Here is a 21,666-nt window from a genome sequence, read left to right as displayed (position 1 = left end):
ATTTCCCATTTTTCTGCCTGCAATAAAGATGCCAAAAAATTCTGTATGATAACCTTGCCCAAATTAATTATCTTGATCCTTATTAAGTTATCTCTTGATCTATTGATTCCAAAAATAATACCATATTCATTAACCTGTCTTTAGAAGTACATTTTACAGTTATGTACTCATTTTTCTTTGATGCCCTCTATATTTTATTTAATAACTTTGAACTCACTTAAAAGAGGGGCCTTGAAGAGAAGGGAATTTATTATCTTTCTAAAATAGGTCTTCCTAATGCCCAATATGACAAGGTGATTGTATGATTATATTTATGTCTTTTTACTGCCTGAAAAAAATATTTCCTAATAAATACCTTACACGTGCCAGCATAATATACAGCACATTTCTTTTTAAGTTGGGGTTCTTTGAGACCCCAAGACTCTTACATCTTTGCTCATTGTATTTATACATAGTCAGAGACCTTCATTTTGTATTTTCCTACCTTGATCCCTTTCCTCATCCTCCATGCAGTATACCATGAATTTATCATGACTCAATTCTCAATTTCTGATCACATCTTCATGTGGCTAGGGTATCTTTCACCTCAAATCCTATCTTCTAGGGTGTAACCTTATTAAATGTCATTTCTACTTTTATTAAAAAAAAAAGAAATCAAGGAATCTCTAAGGAAAAACAATAAAGAAAACTATTTGAAAATGTCATCCTTTGTCAACATTCATCCATGCACAAGGACTCTTGGAATTCCATTCTATCATCATTCCACACGTTGGTCAAGTTCTTGGGATTGTATAGAGACCTGGCGGGAGAGCCCATTCACATGAGCGATTCTCAAAAAGACTCCATTGTGGATGGCTGCCCACACTACATCTTTAGGTTGCTCTCTCTCTGGAGTTCCAGCCAGCACCAAACATTTCTACCAATGTGCTTTGCCACCTCCTCAATTATCAACAAGAGCCAACCCCAGCTTCTTCTTGAAAAGTAACCATTCCTTTAAATTTCATTAAAATCTTTATATGATATTGGATTTCCTTGATTCTGTTTTTGTCACTAATACTATAAGCCTCAGTATCCTGGAGGCATACATAGTTGCTTCCCACAGACAATTAGTTTCCATGTTTTCTTATTTCTGCCTTCCAGATATGTCTCATTTCCACTTTCTCCTTTCTGCCTGAACCAACTTGTCCAGTTCCTCATAGCTTTAAATCTGGAATTTAAAAATAGCATTTATATAACTACAATAATAATAGCAGTGCCAACTTCTTAGGCCTATGTGACATAAAGCATATTAAGGGCTAAGTATTAAAGTTATTGTTGTCATGTTAAATTTCTTAAAAATATTATTCGCTAAAAAAAAGAAATGAAAATGAGTAAAAATATGAAAATGCAATTCACTTGTATTCCCACCACCCAGATGTGGTCAGGGTATATTTCCTAGCAGCATTTTAGTGCATCTCTGTTTATAAAAATATATAATATTTTGCAATTACATATTTATTAATTAATATAAAAATAATATTTTTTCTGTAATATCTTTTAGACCATATTGTTGGCATGGTTAAATAAAATACATCCAAACTTATTTGAATACTTTGCAGTTTTTTTTTCATTGAAAATTTATTGATCTCCCATAGAACAACCTTTAGGAAACAATGAAAATAGTTACTGGATATTCCTATGTTTGAATATAATTTCTTGACAGACATTTGAAAGTAGGAACTAAACTCAACCAGCTTTAAGACACAAGAGCAGCCAATTTCAGAGATAAGACATATAATAGTTTTTCAGTCTTGCTGTCCTTCACCCTTGGTTTACATCATTCCCAGTAGAGATCATTTATGTCACTTCCTATACCTTTCTTCCAAAACTGAAACTCAGTGCCACTGTCCTTTCCAGGAAAAAGGGCACTTCGGTCTCTCCCTCCAAGTGCTGGAAGAGGCCCTTATGCAGCAGAAGGCTCCGTCCTCCATCGTATTCATTGTTGCACCGGTTTTCACTGTGTGACCTGGTTCTTCAGGACAGAGGGCGTTGAGGATAGAGGGAGATTCCAAATAAAGGCTCTTCTCCCAAGATACCATCAAGGTACAAGAAAACCCATGTCATATTCTTGTTTCCATCCTGTTTCCTTGGTATTACATGGGGTTTCAAAAGCCTGTTTCAATAGTCCTGTCACTTATTATCAGCTGCTTAACACACACATTCTCTCTCTCTCTCTCTCTCTCTCTCTCTCTCTCTCTCTCTCTCTCTCTTTAGGTGGTAGTAGCAGTAGAATTCCTCCTTATACTATCACAATAACTTCCAAGATAGGTCAGGGATAATGTCACCTGGTATCCTGCTGTTCTTATCTTATTGGGGAGGATTTTCATTGAGTTACACGTGTTATGTAAGTGTTGGTTATCTTTGCCTGCTCAGTTTGGAAGCTTAATTAGTCTTAGAGGCCATACTACACAATGTAGCCCTCAATTATATTTTCTCTTAAAGCAGTGGAAACAGCAAGAGTTTGGAGGTGGAATACTTGGGTGCTGGTTGTGAATCCTGGACTCTGTAAGACTGTGGCCTAGGCACATAATTTCTTGGAAATCCATTTTTTTCTCCTATAAAATGAGAATAAAAATATTACCTGTTTCACAGTGTTATTTCAAGGACCAAATCAAATGAGAAAGAACAAAGGAATATATAAGTTAAAGAGAATATAGATTAAATGGAAGGAGAATTTAAAGACAAGATGATAAATCAATAGAATGAGATTAAAAGAGAGATTTCAGACCCAAGGAAACAAATCAAGAAGCAAAGCAACATAATCCTATATAATAAAAAGCTAATATGCAAATGGTCTTCACACCCTCATGCCGTCACGCCATGACCGCTCAGCCACTTAACACTGGGGAGAGAGGAATAGGGACCAGCCAGGCACAAATGAGCTTGCAAGAGAGGAATGGGGACCATCCAGGCACAAATGAGCTCATGAGAGAGGAATGGGGACCAGCCAGGCTGTGGCCCAGGAGGGGGACAAGCCACCTGTCCTGTGGTCCCAGGTGCCAGTGGCTGCGCCTGCACCTATGGCCTGGGAGAGGGACAATCTGCATGCCCCATGGTCCCTGAAGTCCCGGGCACCAGCGGCTGCGCCTGTGGCCCAGGAGAGGGACAAGCCGCCCACCCTGCAGTCCCAGGCACCTGTGGCTGCGACCCGGGCAAAGCCACCTGCCCACGGTCCCCTGTGGTTGTGGCCAGACCGGGCAAAGCCAGCCCAGGTTCTGGGTGCCTGCGGCCGGCCAGAAGGAGGGAAGTTCGGGTCCCGGGTGCCTGCGACTGGCCAGAGGAGGGAATCCTGGGGTTAGGGGCGATCAGGCAGGCAGGCAGAGGGGTTTGGGGTGATCAGGCAGGCAGAGGGGTTAGGGGTGATCAGGCAGGCAGGCAGGTGAGTGGTTAGGAGCCAGCAGTCCCAAATTTCAAGAGGCAGTCGGACATTCCCCGAGGGGTCCCGGATTAGAGGAGGTGCAGGCCGGGCTGAGGGACCAATCCCCCTCCGTGCACAAATTTCGTGCACCAGGCCTCTAGTTATAGAATAATACACAATATCTAAGAAAATAATATATTACACTCAAATTATATATAATAATTTTACAAAAGCATTTGGCATACTAGAGCTAACAATATTCTTAATTCTATGGCTTAAAAATATCACCCCCAAGAAATATACATTCTAGGCAAAATTTTGAACATGTATAGAAGATAACCTGTCCTAAAATTTTAAAAAATATTGGTAGTTATAAAATAAAATTTTAAAATAAAATGAAGTAACTAGTGACAGTGAAACGAATGAATAAATGATGGTAACCCTGAATACTATTCAACAGTGAGAAAGAAAGGACTGGAGATATATGTGTTAACATAAATTAATTTAACAAGCAGAATTTTAAGCTGGGGGGTGAGGGAGGAAGCAGGCTGCTGAAGAAAATATAACATAATTCATTTTATAAAAAAGTTCAAATGTTTTCAATAGTAAACTGCATTGCTTGATCTTAAACTGGGTGTGGATATAAATGTGTTTATTTGTTTAGTATTCTTTACACCTTATATTTATACTCACCTCTGTTTCTATATGCATGAAATATTTTATAATAGGCAATTTAAAATTATACTATTAATAGGAAAGCTTGAGATTATCATAATGAATGCAGATTTTAAAAAGGCATACTGATTTCTGCAATCAGAAAGAAGCTAATAGGCAGGGAAGACAGATTAAAACAAAACAGCATAAAGGTGCTTCAGACATAGAAAAATGGAATAGAAAAGTCACTCAAAGGTATACTAAAAGAAAGTCCCCTGAAAAAACCTGAATTTGTTAAAAGAAAAAATACATTGTGGTCATAGGAAAATTTCATATAGTAATAGTAACATGGAAATATATTCTGGTCAAGATTTTGGATTTAGAGAAAAGAAATTCCTTGGGCACCCAGGCGAAATGAATCACCTTAAAAGTGTAAGAAAGTCAGGCTAGCATTAGACTCCTCCATAGTCACATTCATTTGGAAAACAATGGAACAATGATTACAGAATTTAGAAAAAGCAATAATTGTGACCAAAAGAAAATTAAATCCAGAAGGTGCGATTCACATTTTCAACATGAAAAAACTCAGGGTATATAGCACCCATAAGCCCTCTTCAAAAATGCTTTGCCAAAAATAAAAATAAATTAATCCACATAATTAAGAGATAAATTTTTTAAATTGGTAATAAAGAAGCGAAAATAAAAGACTAATGATTAGAAATGGATTCATGCATTCTAATAATTCTATCATTTTATAATTCAAGAAACTGAATGCTAACCATTCCAATTTTATAGGCTGCTATAAAATTAATCCAAAATGATTAATCCACAGTGTGAGGGAATAGAAAATATTTTCAGATATAGAAAACCTCAAAGGTTTTCTGTGTGTAACAGATATAAAATCAACAGCAACAACAACAAAAGACACAAGGAATCAGTCAAGAGGAAAAGATATAAGAAAAAGGTTAATGTAGGTAGAAGAAAGAGTAGCAATCTGAGCATGAATTAGAAGTGAATAAATCTGAAAAGAAATTAAAAGTTTACCCACTTTTGATATGTAGAATATTCTTTTTGGAGTAGCAAGAATCAGTGACATAAGATGATATTTCCTTTTCTTTTTTAAGTATGTTTTTATTGATCTTAGTGAGAGAGGATGGGAGAGGGAGAAAAAGAAGCACATCAGTTGGCTGCCTCCTGCACACTCCCCTAGTGGGGATTGAAACCTGGGAATGTGCCTTGACTGGGAATCAAACTGTTGACCCTTTGGTGCATGGGATGACGTTCAACCAACTGAGCCACACTGGCCAGGCTAACATTTCCTTTTCTATGGGTCCAATGAAATCACTTGGTTCCATAGGGAAAGATATTTATATGATCATTATACTTTATATGCTTTTCTGGAGGTTAAATTTTCAGAAGCAAGCTACAGACAAAGCATTAAAAACTGATTATTCTAAACCTTGACAATCTAGAAATAATATAATCAAACAAAATTGGGAGGTGCGTCTGAAGACAATAGTTCCTCTTCGACTATACTGAGAGTCAACAGTATATTCAAAGAAGATAACTCAGGAAACAGAAAAACGGGTATTAGGATATAAAGTGATAAAAAGTGATGATGGCAATCAGCTAAATAACTAAAAAATCAAAAGCTCGGAGTGGTTCACTGGGAAACGTGATTGGGCATGAACGGGTGGGTGGGAGCTGACTTTGTTTTCTTTCAGACCGACCTAAATTGCTTGATTCCCCTTCCTCATGTACAGTTACCACTTTAATGGGAAAGAAAAAAGTCAGTGAGCAGCCAGCCCCCCAAACAACAGGACCTCTAACCAATGTTTATTTCCCTTCAGCCCCATTCCTTAATGGCAATTCTGAACCTCTGCTCAGACATTTATAAAAGCAATAGTAAGCTTACTGCTAAAAAGTTCAGTGGCTTTAATTTACTTAAACAGAATGTTTGAGCTAAAGTTTTTTGCTAACTACTTGTTCTGAGCCCATCATTTTATAATCGGGAAATTGAGTCCTAAGGGGGGTCAGTGTCCAACCTAAGGACACGCCGCTAAACAGGGGCAGACTTGGATGAAAGTGATTATATTTGTCAATGTGTTTCAACAAGTTTAGTTCATAACTATTATTGATGATAGTGGCATATGGCTTGGCTCCTTTCTGAGAAGGGTCTGAAGAGGAAGTACCTGCAGTTTCTGTCTCCCTCTCCCTCCCCCCCCTCCTTTTTCCTTTCTCCCCCTCAGTGCACACCTGCCTCCCTCCTGTAATCAAGGTGATTACAGCACTGAGCACTGCCTATGACCCCTCTTGGGCCACTGGTGCTTAATTATCAGTGTGCAGCAAACAGGGCCTTGCGAAATTGGCTGCTGAGAAAGAATAAATGGGCCCCTGGAGGAACCAGCCAGAGACGTGAGCGCAGAAAACCTTTGCAAACAAGAACTATTTGGCAGGGCAACGAGGAGAGCACAGAGTGAGGAAGACAGAATGACAGATGAGGGAGACAGATGCAGAAGGAAGGGAAAGAGTCAAAGAAAGGGACTCCTCCTTGCTTCTCTTTGGGACGACTTAAGGGCAGAATGGGAGGAGTCCAGAAGCTTCTCTGTACTGAGTAATTATATGCCCCTTTATCACTTGCAGAATTTCCAAAGGTGGCAGAAGGAAGTCATAGGAAGCTTTCATGAGGGAAAAGCTGCCAATCCTGTAGTTTGGCCGCCAACAAAACAAAACAAAACAAACAAAAACCACAAAAAAAACCACACTGGCAACTTTAATACAGATAGTTGTTTCCCTTTAAAGATGTTCCAGAGTGCTCAAAAACTGGGGGAAAGGAGCCTCAAGGAGGCAGACAAGCAGTTTAGACTTGGAAAGGAAGCTTTGATCAAGTTATAGAGTAAGCTCTGAAACCTGGAATGTCTTCAGAAGCATTCACAGCTCTGTGTGTGTGTGTGTGGGTGGGTCCTTTGCACATCCTATTACCCAGCTTATTTGCCCTCATTTGGAAGGTAAGTTTTCTCTCTTGAACTGTATCTGACAGCAGGGGCTGTGTCTGCTTTGCTCAGCTGGCAGAGTATCTGGCACATTGAAGGCATCCAATACGTATTTGTTAATGACGTCACCAAAGGTGGACATAGCAGCCCTTGGAATCTAGTTTCCATCTTAGTTTGGAAAGTTATTACCATCACAGAGGAGCAGTCCCAAGAGAAAAGATCAGTCTTCCCCTTTCTAGTCTTTATGCTGGTCCTATGGTAGCAGGTCAATAAAGGGTAACTGGTTAAAAGGAACTTGGGGGAATATTTTCTTTTAAAAAATATATATACATGTATTTTTACTGATTTCAGAGAGGAAGGGAGAGGGAGAGAGAGATAGAAACATCAATGATGAGAGAGAATCACGGATCGGCTGCCTCCTGCACGCCCCCCAACTGGGGATGGAGCCTGCAACCCGGGCATGTGCCAGGACCTGAAATGGAACCGTGACCTCCTGGTTCATAGGTCGATGTTCAAACGCTGAGCCATGCCAGCCAGGATGGGGGATATTCTTTATGTCTCTATAAATGCTGGCATACCCGGCAATGGGGAGAAACATTTTAAATTATGAGTTTTTAAAATGGTGGCAAGGTTATTGAGGGCCTGTCTAGCATACCCTTCCAGGTTATCTTTGCCTCTCAGTGTCTTAGAGCTATTTTAGAACTCTGTAAGAAAACTGAAGATGATGCAAGTAATTCTTGCTTTAAGAAACAGAAAAACATTGTATCTGGTGGAATGCCATTGGTTACTGCCCTGTGGATAGAGCAGTCTCGCATCTATTTGTAATTTCTTTTCAGCATTCCTCATTACCTATAAGAGGAGGTTTAATATCTAACTAGCTCACCCATTAATAAAACTATTTGATACATGTTCATTTAATATTTGTGTGAGAGTCACCACTTTACCATTAAAAATTATCTCTTAGCATTTCAATATACCATTTTTAACTTTAGTTCTGGGACATAATTTTATTCTGTAACTTCTTCATAACTTCTCTCCTCTTCTTCGTTTCTTCTCCTCTAGGTATGATGGATAGCATGTTAGTTTGCAGTGGTTCTCAACTTTCCTAATGCCGCGACCCTTTAATACAGTTCCTCATGTTGTGGTGACCCCCCCAACCATAAAATTATTTTCGTTGCTACTTCATAACTATAATTTTGCTATTGTTATGAACCGTAATGTAAATATCTGATATGCTATACGTGTTTTCCGATGGTCGCGACCCACAGGTTGAGAACCGCTGGTTTAGAGTATTTGCTTCTGAGATAATAACCTGAGTTCAAGTCTCTGCTTTCTAGTAATTTTAATTAAATCAAGGAGAATTGACCTGGTGACCTGACCAACTGTCTACATCCACACTCCCACTCTTACTGGCGTAATAGCCTGGCTCTCCCACCAGTGGGGCTGGGGGGGGCGGAGGGGCGGGAGGGAATAATAATTAGCATCTATTATTTACTTGATATTTGCCAAGCCATGTATAATCACATTGCATGCATTACCTCATTAAGTCTCAAAGCACACCTGGAAGTAGGTGCTAATATTATTCCTATTCTATATGTACTCAATTGAGGCTTGAGATTAATTGATTTAATTAAAATTACTACTCTTTTCCCAGGATGCCACAAACAATTTACATTTTGTTTGGGAACTGCTAGTTGCTTATCAAATCTCCATTCTTGCCTTTTATCTTACTAATAAAATGCCTATACAACTGAGGGCAACAATGCACAAACTAAAATACTATATGTCCCAGCCTCTCTTGCACCTAAGGGTGGCTAACTGACTAAGTTCTGGCCTATGAAATATATGCATGAATTGCTGGGAATGACTTCCAGGAAGGCTCCTTAAAATAGGGAGAAAGAACTAGGGAAAGACATTTTTGAGTCCTTCCTTTCTCCATCCTATTGAATTTGTGGGATGAAGCTACAGCAAACATATTGGATACTGGGATGACTTTCAGGAGATAAGCCATATACCTGGATAGTGCAGCAGGAAGATGCAAGGAGCCTGGGGCCCTACAAATTTTGTGGAGCTTCCGCATTCTTTAGGTTCCACCCATCAGACTTCTTTTACATGAGATAAAAAATGCTCTTGTGTGCTTAAGTCAGCATTCACTTGGGTTTTCTGTTACATGGAGATGAACTAACAGATAAATGTGGGTGTCTTAATACCATATGATTTCACTTATATGTGGAATCTAAAGAACAAAGAAATGAACAAACAAAACAGAAAAAGACTCATACATACAGAGAACAAACTGATGTTTGCCAGATGGGAGGAGCATTGGGGAACTGATTTAGAAGTTAGAAAAATAATACAAGTAAACTGGTTATAGGCCAAATCAAAGTGAGGAGCTGGGTTGAAAAATATTATGTGTCTATAAAATAATTCTGACAAAGCAACATTTTAACCATTTAAATATGAAGGAATTAGCATTTATTTGGATTTATTTTCCACCAAATGTTATGTGAGTATAAAAACTGTCTCAGGTTTCACCAGCCCAAATGCTTCATGTTCTCAGATGGTTTTTCTTCAAATGTGAAATTCAGCTAATTAGCCCATCCTTGGCTTTGAGAGCAACCGGTGGCTTGGGACTATCGAGAGGCCTGATCTGTAGCCAGCTCTGCAGAGCTTTGGGAACAGCAGATGAGTAAATAGAATCACTCCTGGGTAGTGAGGGCTGATAAAATGCCTATGTCATAAAAATGTAGCCAAGGCATTCTGCACATTTTCTTCAGGTTCTTCTTAAGAAGAATACCTAGTCTAAGAAAGTGCTCATGAGAAAAAAAAAATCACATTTCTTAAAGGTCAAGCAAGCAGCATTATGAATGGATAGAAAGAGTTATGACAACCAAAACAGATCTAAAAAAGTGTGAGTCTGTGCAGACCTTCATTATCAAGTGAATGTAACTAGGGACTTAGAGAATAAATGCATTGGGGGCTCTTATGAGAAAGTAGAATAAAAACACATTTACTCTTAAAAATCAGAGACTCTTCGAATCTGGGTCTTGATGTGTGTTCTTCCTCCTCCCCCACCCACCTCTCTTCTTACAGGGACTGTTTAGGAAGACTGGAGGTTTCAGAACTTCTTCCACAATCACATTACTCCTTGCTTCAGAGAAATATCCAGGCACAATATGGGGCAGAGTGACCCAGCTCACTCTACCCTCACAAAGCATTTTCTTCCAAGATCATCGCAAACCACACGCTGCCTGAGCTAAACTTGCCAAAAATAAATAAAAATAAAAAATTCATCCCCAGCTAGTTGGCGCCTTGACTGACTTGTGACCCCCTCAGAATACTGCAGCAAGCGCTTCCAGGTAGTGATCTGCTGGCGTATTTCTGGGAGACCCTTTATCCGTTTCTGTCAGATATCAATGACTCCGTCCTCTTGCCAAAAAGCTCTGAGTTAAAGGTGAGACCCAGGGATGCTTTTCACCCTTTATATTTCCTTCTATTTCTGCTTTATTCCAAGACTTCACAAGGACAATGTGACATAAGAAATGTATATGTATTTGGTCTCTGCCCCTGGTTCCTGACACAGAGCTCCTAAAACCCTTGTAATTTCTGGAGTGATAGGAGCATCTTACACAGGGCTCCTAAATCCCTTTGAATTTCCCGAGTGAGAGAAGCATCTTTTGTTCTAATGAGATGACTCCTTGTTGGATCCTGGGCAGTTTCAGAAGAGGGGCTGGTCACCAGGAAGATCAAGCCATGATTAGAAGCTTGGAACTTTTATTTTTTAAAATTAAATCATTATTGTTGAAAGTATTACAAGTATTACGTATGTCTCTCCCCCCTCCCCCCCATTAACCCCTTCTAGCCTGACCCTGTCCTCCACCCCAGGCCTTCACTACTCTATTGTCTGTGTCCATGGGTTATGCCCCCCCAATACACCTCCGCCTTCCCTCTGAGATTCCACAGTCTGTAGAAGCTTGGAACTTTTAGTTCCTCCTGTATTCTCCTTAAAGGGAAGAGGGGCTGGAGATTGAATTAATAATCAATCATATCTACATGATGAAGCCTCCATAAAAATTTCTAAATGGGGTTTAGATGCTGAGAGGGTAGCACACACCAACTCCAAGGGGACAGACGTTTCCACATGTGGGACCCTTCTGACTTTCCCCTAAAGACCTCTTCAATCTGTATCTTTTATAATGTCTTTTATGATAAATTAGTAAATATAGGTAGATGTTTCCCTGAGTTTTGTGAGCTCTTCTAGCAAATTATTGACAACTGACTGGGTTTGTGGGAACCCCCAACTTAGTAGGCAAGATGGACAGAAGTGTGGGTACCCTGAGGACCCACCATGTGTGACTGGTGTCTGAAGTTGAGGGCAGTCTTGTGGGACTGAGCCCTTAAACCTGTGGAATTGGGCACTAACTCCAGGTAGTGTCCAAATTAAATTAAATTATATAATGCCCAGGGGGTCCAGAGCATTGGAAAATTGGTTGGTACAAGGGGAATAAAGCCCACACATTTGGTGCCAGAAGTATTGTGAGCAGAGAAACGTGCACAATGATGATGAACAATCTTCTGTCTCCTATGTGGGGACACTTCTTTGCTAAGCCACTCAGATAATTTCTCAGTATTAAGAGTTGACCTCTATGTGTTCCTTCTTTTCCTTTGATTCAGTTATAATACATACTCAGGCTCTTATTCAAGCCTTGAACTAGTTTGAGACCATGCAATTTAGAATATACAATGCAATTTAGAATATACAATTCTGAGACAATGCAATTCAGGAATACACATACTGGGAACTGAGTTCCATGAGAGTAATTAAAGGGTGAATTGTCAGAAACTAGAATGATTATAACCACTGAGCCTGGAGTCAAAAGACTGCAGGTCTACAGGTTTATAAAATGTGATGAGGGAAGTGAAAGCATAGAACAGTGGTTCCCAATGTGGAGCATACACCCCACAGAGGGGCAATTTGATTTTTAAGGGAGACAATCCGAGAATGAGTTATTAACAGTGAACTTTTTGCATTCTTATGGTTCTAGGGGCCTAATATACAGTATATAAATATATATTGTGGCATATGTATGCATTTCAGTTCTCTATTAAATGTTTTGAAACTTTATTTGCTATTTTTTCATATTATTATTTCTTAACAATTTCTTAGTGATTTCTTCCTCAGTACTTCAACTGTCCTTTCGTTCTTTTATTTTTCTCTTTCATGGATGCCATGTTCTTTGGAAGCTTGTTGAGACCAAGTTAATGGCCTTTTAGGCTTCCTCCACATGAATAGGAGTTCACTTTTTTAATAAGAATTGTATGTCACGGGGATTGGGGGCACCATTATTTTAGAGATGCTTAGGTGGGGCATGGCCAAAAAAGGTTGGGAATCACTGGCATAGAAGGAACCTCAAAGATCACAGTCCTAGCTCAACAACCTCATTGTGCAAAAGAGGCAACAGAGACACAAAAAGTAACATGGCTTGTTAATGTCAAGGAACCAATAAGCAACCCAGGCAAGGCTAGAACCTGAACTCACTGTCCCCCATGCAGCATTTTCTCATTTCATCACTTGGACCCCCACATGGAGATGGTCTCCCCTGTCACTGGAATATGAGGAAGAACTGAGTTGCTGTTTCACTCAGGACCCCCAGACTGTGCCTCATTTTCGCTGAACAATACTTGCACATCGTTTTCTTGTCCTGGCTTTACGCAGAATAATCCAACCACCTTTCCCATCATTAGCTGCTGTTCGGACCAGCTGAGAAATTCTTATGCTGATTTATTAGTCTCTACTGGGCTGTGTTCCACGTAATTTTCAAGCAAAGGACAGAAAAGATTTCCATCAGCGAGGAAGTGGTGTGAAGCACAGAGGTTAAAACAACATCTCCCCTGAAGAATACATTTATAAAGTCACCCAAAGCATGTTATTCAATCTGGCACCTGGATTTAAAGATTGCCAGATGGCCCACCCAGGACTCTGAGGAAGAAATATCACATTGCTCCTCCCTTCTTGCTCCTGCCTTGCCCTGATAATAAGAGAACCACAGCATCAATGATGCCAGTGACTAAAGGTAAGACGCTCAGGCTGAACGCTCTCTCTGTACCTGGAGACAAGATGGCATTTGTATGTGTAACACTGAATTCCCCAAGCACTTTTAAGAAAGCAGGAAATCTCAGGAAGAGAACAAGAAAGAAGAGAGGTTTCAGATGCATCGCAGGGCAAGCCTTTGGGACCAACTATGTGAATGGCATGATGAAGTGTAATCTACCAAATGTATTATCTCACAAATCCAGACAGACTTTCAATTCCAGTCCAGGATCACCGTGCCTTCCGTTTAGTTTGATAAATTCAGTTCAAAGATTTTCAATCAGGTACAAAGTGCTGTGCTCTAGATGATGTGACACCGTTAGAAATAGGACCAAGCAGAGTCCCCACCACCACAGGTTAAAGAAGAGGAAAGACATATACACAGCCAACAAATAATGGTTAATGCTGATGCAGAGCTTACTTGTGCCGTGCACTATTTTAAATGCTTTACGAATATTAATTCACTTCATCACACAACATCCCTATAAGCTAGGCTCTATTTTTACTCTATTTTACTAACATGCAAACTGAAACCAGGTAATTTGCCAAGGGTCGCTGTAATGGGTGAATGTGCCCTTACACACACACACACACACACACACACACACACACACACGATTAGTATAGCTGAAGTCCCAACCCCTAGGGCCCCAGAATGTGACCTCATTTGGAAATAGAGTCATTGCAGATGAAATTAGTTGGGTTGAAGACATACTGGAGTAGAGTGGGCCCTACTCCAATATGACCGGTCTCCTTACAAAAAGGGGAAACTAGGACACAGACATGCTCACAGACAGCACGTAGGCAGGTGCAGGCAGAGACTGAGGTGATGCAATAGAAGCCAAGGAAAAGCACAGATTCCTGCAAACCACCAGAAGCCAGGAGTCTTCCGCACAGCACTCAGAAGAAACCACCCTGCAGACACCTCCATCTCAGGCTTCCAGCTTCCAGAACTGGAGACAATACATTTGTGGGTAAGCCACCCAGTTTGTGCTACTGTGTTATGGTAGCCCTAGCAAAGTAACACAGCCACCAGGCCAATAAACAGTGACTTCAAACCCAAGCAGTCTGGTGCCAGAGTCTGTGCTCATAACCATTTCACCAACCTGCTTATGTTTCTTAAAGCACGGAGCACACTGTGTACTTTCCCACATATAAGACAGAATGAGAGACACAGAAAGGGTACACAAGCCAAATGAGTTCAAAGAAAGATTGTGAACAACCTAATTTAAAACATACATTGAGTAAGCATTTGCTGAGAACTTTCGACTTCAGGGACTCAAAAAGAGCAAGATGTATCACTACTCTCATGGAATTGAATAATCTAGTTGGATCTTTAAACAACAAATTAAAATGGCCCTGAGTTAGGGAGGCTCTTCATCAGAAGTGACATTTTGTAAAATCTAGAGGGTCATGCAGGAGCTACCAGGTTAACACTGTAGCAGAAGGAGATTTTAAGCAGAGAAAGTGTTATTGGTGGAAGTAGAGTTCTTGGGGTGCCTAGAGAAAAGGAATTTTTTGAGGCCCCCACCAGAGAATGGGATTTTGTGGAAAGCTTTATTGATGATGTAAAATTAAGGGGGTTTCTCTCCATGTTCCCATCTGTCTTGCCATGGAAGAAATCCAATCTTGTCTTCAGCAGAGACAGATTTAAAGCCACTGTCCAGAATTTTTGTTCCATATTAAAGTCCAGTCCAGCAACTGGCTAGCTTAGTGTGGTTCCTAGCTGCAGTCCATTGTGTGTGGTATCCATATGCCATGGGCCATGTGGCTGCTTAAGGCCAAAGGCTATGGAGAGAGAACAGGAGAGCGCATGGGCTAGCCCTAGCAAAGTAACACAGCCACCAGGCCAATAAACAGTGACTTCAAACCCAAGCAGTCTGGTGCCAGAGTCTGTGCTCATAACCATTTCACCAACCTGCTTATGTTTCTTAAAGCACGGAGCACACTGTGTACTTTCCCACATATAAGACAGAATGAGAGACACAGAAAGGGTACACAAGCCAAATGAGTTCAAAGAAAGATTGTGAACAACCTAATTTAAAACATACATTGAGTAAGCATTTGCTGAGAACTTTCGACTTCAGGGACTCAAAAAGAGCAAGATGTATCACTACTCTCATGGAATTGAATAATCTAGTTGGATCTTTAAACAACAAAATTAAAATGCCCTGAGTTAGGGAGGCTCTTCATCAGAAGTGACATTCTGTAAAATCTAGAGGGTCATGCAGGAGCTACCAGGTTAACACTGTGGCAGAAGTAGATTTTAAGCAGAGAAAGTGTTTTTGGTGGAAGTGAAGTTCTTGGGGTGCCTAGAGAGAAAGGAATTTTCTGAGGCCCCCACCGGAGAATGGGATTTTGTGGAAAGCTTTATTGATGATGTAAAATTAAGGGTGTTTCTCTGCATGTGCCCAATCTGTCTTGCCATCGAAGAAATTCAATCTTGTCTTCAGCAGAGACAGAATTAAAGCTACTGTCCAGAATTTTTGTTCCATATGAAAGTCCAGTCCAGCATCTGGCTAGCTTAGCGTGTGTTCCTAGCTGCAGTCCATTGTGTGTGGTATCCATATGCCATGGGCCATGTGGCTGCTTAAGGCCAAAGGCTATGGAGAGAGAACAGGAGAGCGCATGGGCAAGTGTGGGTTCCAAAGCAAGATACAGCAAGAGCAAGCCAGAGAGAGGAACTCTGTGTTTCAGGATTTTAACCAGGAGCTTCTTCAAACTAACCAATGAACTCTCCAAGATTTCGCATGCTTCTGATGGGGGCCACCTCCTAGACAATCCATTGTACCCCAGGCTAGACTGACAGGCAAGCATCTTCCCTACATCACCCTGACTTCTCTGCGCATGCCCCCATCTCCCCTTTGTTTGATCCCTCCCCCAGTGATCTGCAGGGAATGAACTGTGGTTCCACGGGGAGCATGAAGCTGTAGCTTCTTGTTGAAGCTGCCCAGATGACCATGCTTAAAACGTCTGGCCTCCCCTTTGCTCTTTCCCTATTATTAATATTAACTAGCTAATTATGACAATAACAAAAGCAATGTGTATAATATCAAAGAATCATGAATCATGCGAGGCAAGGAAGGGAATGTCCAGATTTTAATTAAACTGTGCAAGTCTGGGTCAATGCCCATTCTATCTCAGGTTCTTATGCCACCCATTTCTCATAAGCAGCCATGGACCAGAGCCTGCTAAGTCTATTGTTGGCTCAGATGGGCCCTGGTCACCATTTTGATCTATCATTTGTTTTCTCTCTGGCCTACTGACTCCTCAGATATTAACCTTAGCTTCTGGTGATCACCTCAGCCCTGCCAAGCTTTTCACCCCCAGCTTCAAGGGCCTCTTGGCTTCGTTTCTGGCTTTGTAGGGGGGAACTATTTAGTTCTCTCTGGCTCCACACATCTGGCAACCAAGTACCTGGGTCAGCCAGGCCTGGCCTGGATTAGGCAGTTAAGGGAGGGAAAGTGGTCAGGATAAGGGGAAGGAGACTGGAGACAATACATTTGTGGGTAAGCCACCCAGTTTGTGCTACTGTGTTATGGTAGCCCTAGCAAAGTAACACAGCCACCAGGCCAATAAACAGTGACTTCAAACCCAAGCAGTCTGGTGCCAGAGTCTGTGCTCATAACCATTTCACCAACCTGCTTATGTTTCTTAAAGCACGGAGCACACTGTGTACTTTCCCACATATAAGACAGAATGAGAGACACAGAAAGGGTACACAAGCCAAATGAGTTCAAAGAAAGATTGTGAACAACCTAATTTAAAACATACATTGAGTAAGCATTTGCTGAGAACTTTCGACTTCAGGGACTCAAAAAGAGCAAGATGTATCACTACTCTCATGGAATTTAATAATCTAGTTAGATCTCTAAACAACTAAATTAAACTGCCCCGAGTTAGGGAGGCTCTTCATCAGAAGTGACATTTTGTAAAATCTAGAGGGTCATGCAGGAGCTACCAGGTTAACACTGTAGCAGAAGGAGATTTTAAGCAGAGAAAGTGTTATTGGTGGAAGTAGAGTTCTTGGGGTGCCTAGAGAAAAGGAATTTTTTGAGGCCCCCACCAGAGAATGGGATTTTGTGGAAAGCTTTATTGATGATGTAAAATTAAGGGGGTTTCTCTCCATGTTCCCATCTGTCTTGCCATGGAAGAAATCCAATCTTGTCTTCAGCAGAGACAGATTTAAAGCCACTGTCCAGAATTTTTGTTCCATATTAAAGTCCAGTCCAGCAACTGGCTAGCTTAGTGTGGTTCCTAGCTGCAGTCCATTGTGTGTGGTATCCATATGCCATGGGCCATGTGGCTGCTTAAGGCCAAAGGCTATGGAGAGAGAACAGGAGAGCGCATGGGCAAGTGTGGGTTCCAAAGCAAGATACAGCAAGAGCAAGCCAGAGAGAGGAACTCTGTGTTTCAGGATTTTAACCAGGAGCTTCTTCAAACTAACCAATTAACTCTCCAAGATTTCACATGCTTCTGATGGGGGCTACCGCCTAGACAATCCATTGTACCCCAGGCTAGACTGACAGGCAAGCATCTTCCCTACATCACCCTGACTTCTCTGCGCATGCCCCCATCTCCCCTTTGTTTGATCCCTCCCCCAGTGATCTGCAGGGAATGAACTGTGGTTCCACGGGGAGCATGAAGCTGTAGCTTCTTGTTGAAGCTGCCCAGATGACCATGCTTAAAACGTCTGGCCTCCCCTTTGCTCTTTCCCTATTATTAATATTAACTAGCTAATTATGACAATAACAAAAGCAATGTGTATAATATCAAAGAATCATGAATCATGCGAGGCAAGGAAGGGAATGTCCAGATTTTAATTAAACTGTGCAAGTCTGGGTCAATGCCCATTCTATCTCAGGTTCTTATGCCACCCATTTCTCATAAGCAGCCATGGACCAGAGCCTGCTAAGTCTATTGTTGGCTCAGATGGGCCCTGGTCACCATTTTGATCTATCATTTGTTTTCTCTCTGGCTTCCTGACTCCTCAGATATTAACCTTAGCTTCTGGTGACCACCTCAGCCCTGCCAAGCTTTTCACCCCTAGCTTCAAGGGCCTCTTGGCTTCGTTTCTGGCTTTTTAGGGGGGACTATTTAGTTCTCTCTGGCTCCACACATCTGGCAACCAAGTACCTGGGTCAGCCAGGCCTGGCCTGGATTAGGCAGTTAAGGGAGGGAAAGTGGTCAGGATAAGGGGAAGGAGGTGAGTTGTTATGGGCTAATTGTATACCCCCCAAATTCATATGTTGGAGCCCTTAATCCCTCAGTACTTCAGAAAGTGGAGAGAAGATCTTTAAAGAGATAATTAAGTTAAAATGAGGTCGTGAGGTGGGCCCTAAACCACACATACAGACCCTACATACAGAGGGAAGACCATGTGAAGACAGAGGGAGAAGACGGCCACCTACACGCCAAGGAGCGAGGCCTCAGAAGAACCCAGCCCTGCTGGCAACTTGGTCTTGGACGACTAGCCTCCAGAACTCGGAGAAAATCGATTTCTGTAGTTTAAACCACCCAGTCTGAGAACCACCCAGTCTGAGGTACTTTACGGCAGACTAATACGTAGATGATAAAGGAAAATGGAGAGAGAGGCATGTGTCAGGGATCCTCACTATCTCGGATGCAGCGCTGGTTCCTGAAGTGCAGTCAAGGTCAAGAGACTGGCCTTCTGGGCACCAGCTCTGGGACCAGTCCCCCAGCCAATCAGGCTCTGGGGAGGGGGAGGCTCGTGAAGACATGATTCCCATATCACTGTCCCCTACTCTTGCTGTTAAGACTGAATCAGACTTTCTCCACCAGGACTGTTGTCCAAATAAGGTTGGGTGTGATTCCAGACACCTCACCCTTCCCCCCTGACAGGCACTCGTTTGCTCAGAAGCTGTCATTTACCACAGTTAGAGTTCAAGGCCTGAAAAGTAATGCCTATTGAGCAGGCAAAATTCAGCAACACAAAAGTCACCCAGTTGATCATTCATCAGGGGAAAGTGACAACTATCTCTTCTTCCCTGTTTTGATTGGAAAAGTAGGAGGCCTTGGGTGTTGGAAGCAGGAGTAGGGTTCAAAAGAGAGATGGATGCAGTGTGTGTGTGTGTGTGTACGTACTGGGAGACGGCTATAGGAATGTTGCCTGGAGACACAGCAGTCAGACTTTTAAAAATCCTGCCTAGTACTGGCCTTATTTACCTTCAACAGGGTCATTTTGGAAGTATTTTGGCTGCACTCATACATGCACGCCGCTGGGCTTCCAAGAATGTATGTCTGAAGATTTCTTTTGTGACTTTATTATAAGGGTGCTTCCTTCCAAGGGATGCATTCATCAAGGTGTCACAGCAATGTGCTTCCTGCCTTTGGCCTTGCTGCAAAAGCCCTTTCAAACCAGCTGTGCACAGCTGCAACGCAGAGCGCGCCGCCTCCAGTACACGAATTAAATAAACATCATTCACTGTGTCTGAGAAACAGGCTGTCAAGGCATCAGGAGGAAAAGTGAGAAACTCAGTCAATTTGTCCTGATCCTTCCTTGACATAATCTGCATATGTCGAGCTGTTGGGATCTGGTTACAGGGAAACTTTCCAAGAGAGGAGCTGTGCCTTATTCTTCCAGAATACCCGCTAGCATCTAGCCAGGGACACAGCAGCCCTCAGAAAATGCATATGACAGAACTTTTCACATTATTACCCTGTAGTTGTCCTGCAGGTACAACCTCATTCCGAAGTAACGAGCACTATTTCTAGTTTTAAAAACTAAACACGTTTTTGTCACCGACTTACTCAATTTGCAGGTAACCTCTTGTCTATTTATTGCAACTTTACTTTCACCTCAGTGAGTGTGTGAGACAATATTGGCCTGCCACCAGCATTAATTTACCCCCATAAATAATGGGGCTTTTATTCACCTTGAAAGGAATAAGAACAGCAATTAGCTTTTGGACAATGCTTTATAGTTCACAAAAGGCTTTCACATACTTTATCTTCTTTAGAGCAAGGCAGGATGTGTTGGAACCCTGTGCAGGGTGGTTTTCACCTGTGCAGGACCTGCTCTTCTTAGGTAATTCTGGGAAATTCTTACTCCCCTATTCTGATCATGTGGTGCAGCTGTAGGCTGCCAATTACAGCCAGCTTCCCTCACCCCAGCCACAGACATGGCCTGGATCCAGATCCAGGCAATCATAGCTCTCCATTCATCTAGACTTGGAGAAGGTGACTTATTTTCTTAGTCATGGATCTCAAAGGGTGTTATTCAGGGGCTGTCAGCAGTCTTCCCCTCCATATGGGGATGGGATGTCTGTAATAGGAGAATAAATCCAACACAGAGAGAAGGTGGGGAAGGGAGGGGGCTGGACAAAGAGATAGGAAGGCCAGGTGGGAGAGGGACAGGGATGGGGAGAGAGGGAAAGGAAGAGAGATAGAGATAGAGATAGAGATAGAGATAGAGATAGAGATAGATAGAGATAGAGATAGATAGAGATAGAGATAGAGGTAGAGGTGGTAGAGGTAGAGGTAGAGGTAGAGGTAGAGGTAGATAGATAAAGAGAGAGAAAGCAATCTCATTTGGATCACTAGTCATTCCTCCTCTTAACTACCTGGTTATGAGAGCCAATAAATTCTCTTTTCTCTTAAGCCAGTGTGAGTTACTCTACTGTGATTTGCAACCAAAAGCCTGACCGATATATTTTACAAAATTTGACTGATTTTTGAAGTTAAAAAAAAACGAACTATCTTCCTATTGCCCATATATATTCTTTTCTGTGTCCCATTCACATTAGGCTAGTTGTGTGACTTGCTTCAGTCAATCAAATAATCCATAAGCCATGGACATGTATGCGAGCAAAGGAATAAACCTTCTGCTGTGGTTAGGCCTGAGAAGTTGGGAGTTTTTTATTACCATAGCAGAGCCTTGCTAAAAACCTTGCCTACCCTGACAGCCACACCTACATAGCGCTACAGCCCAAATATCAACTCCGACTGTTTGATTCCAAATTCTGCAGTTCCTATTTACACTAGGCCAGGCTGCTTCAAGCAAACCTACTAAACTCTCCAAGTTTCCCAGGGCATCTCTGAAAAATGAAAACCAAACAAACAAGAAACCACGGTCTAATGGCAAACTCTAGGTAGTGCCAGGATGACTGAAAATGAACACTGACAATCATAACAAGAAGGGCTCATCTTAATGCCCAGGAGAAGGTCGCCTGAAAGAGATCAGGGCCCAGGCAGTCTTGCTGACTGGCACATTGCTCATGGGCACATCTTTAGAAGTTAGCACAGTGTTTGGCACACTGTAAAGCTCAAAAAATATCTGTTCGGCGTTAAAGGGAATGGTTACTATTTGCAGACACTATGCTAAATGCTTTACCACACGCTCATCTATACTCACTTACTCTACAGACATGGCTTATGCATCTCCTATGTGTCAGGCAGGCTGCAAACACTGAGGATCCTGGGGACAACAGACCAGGTCCCTGTACTCATGCCACTTACAGTCTCCAGCAAAGTTTCTTTTTATTGTTAGTCCTCACCTGAGGATATTTTTT

At 41.8% G+C, this 21,666-nt stretch overlaps 1 protein-coding gene across 1 annotated transcript in view; it reads right to left on the bottom strand.

The window, feature by feature from the left end:
* Window positions 1-21,666, bottom strand: part of LOC102254206 (histone-arginine methyltransferase CARM1-like) — a 206,584-nt gene that overhangs the window by 48,056 nt on the left and 136,862 nt on the right. The gene's annotated exons all lie outside the window — the stretch shown is intronic.

Source organism: Myotis brandtii, unplaced genomic scaffold (assembly GCF_000412655.1).
Source record: "Myotis brandtii unplaced genomic scaffold, ASM41265v1 scaffold44, whole genome shotgun sequence".
NCBI lineage: Eukaryota > Metazoa > Chordata > Mammalia > Chiroptera > Vespertilionidae > Myotis > Myotis brandtii.
The sequence above is the reverse complement of the archived record's forward strand: the minus strand, read 5'-3'. Positions and strand labels throughout refer to the sequence as shown.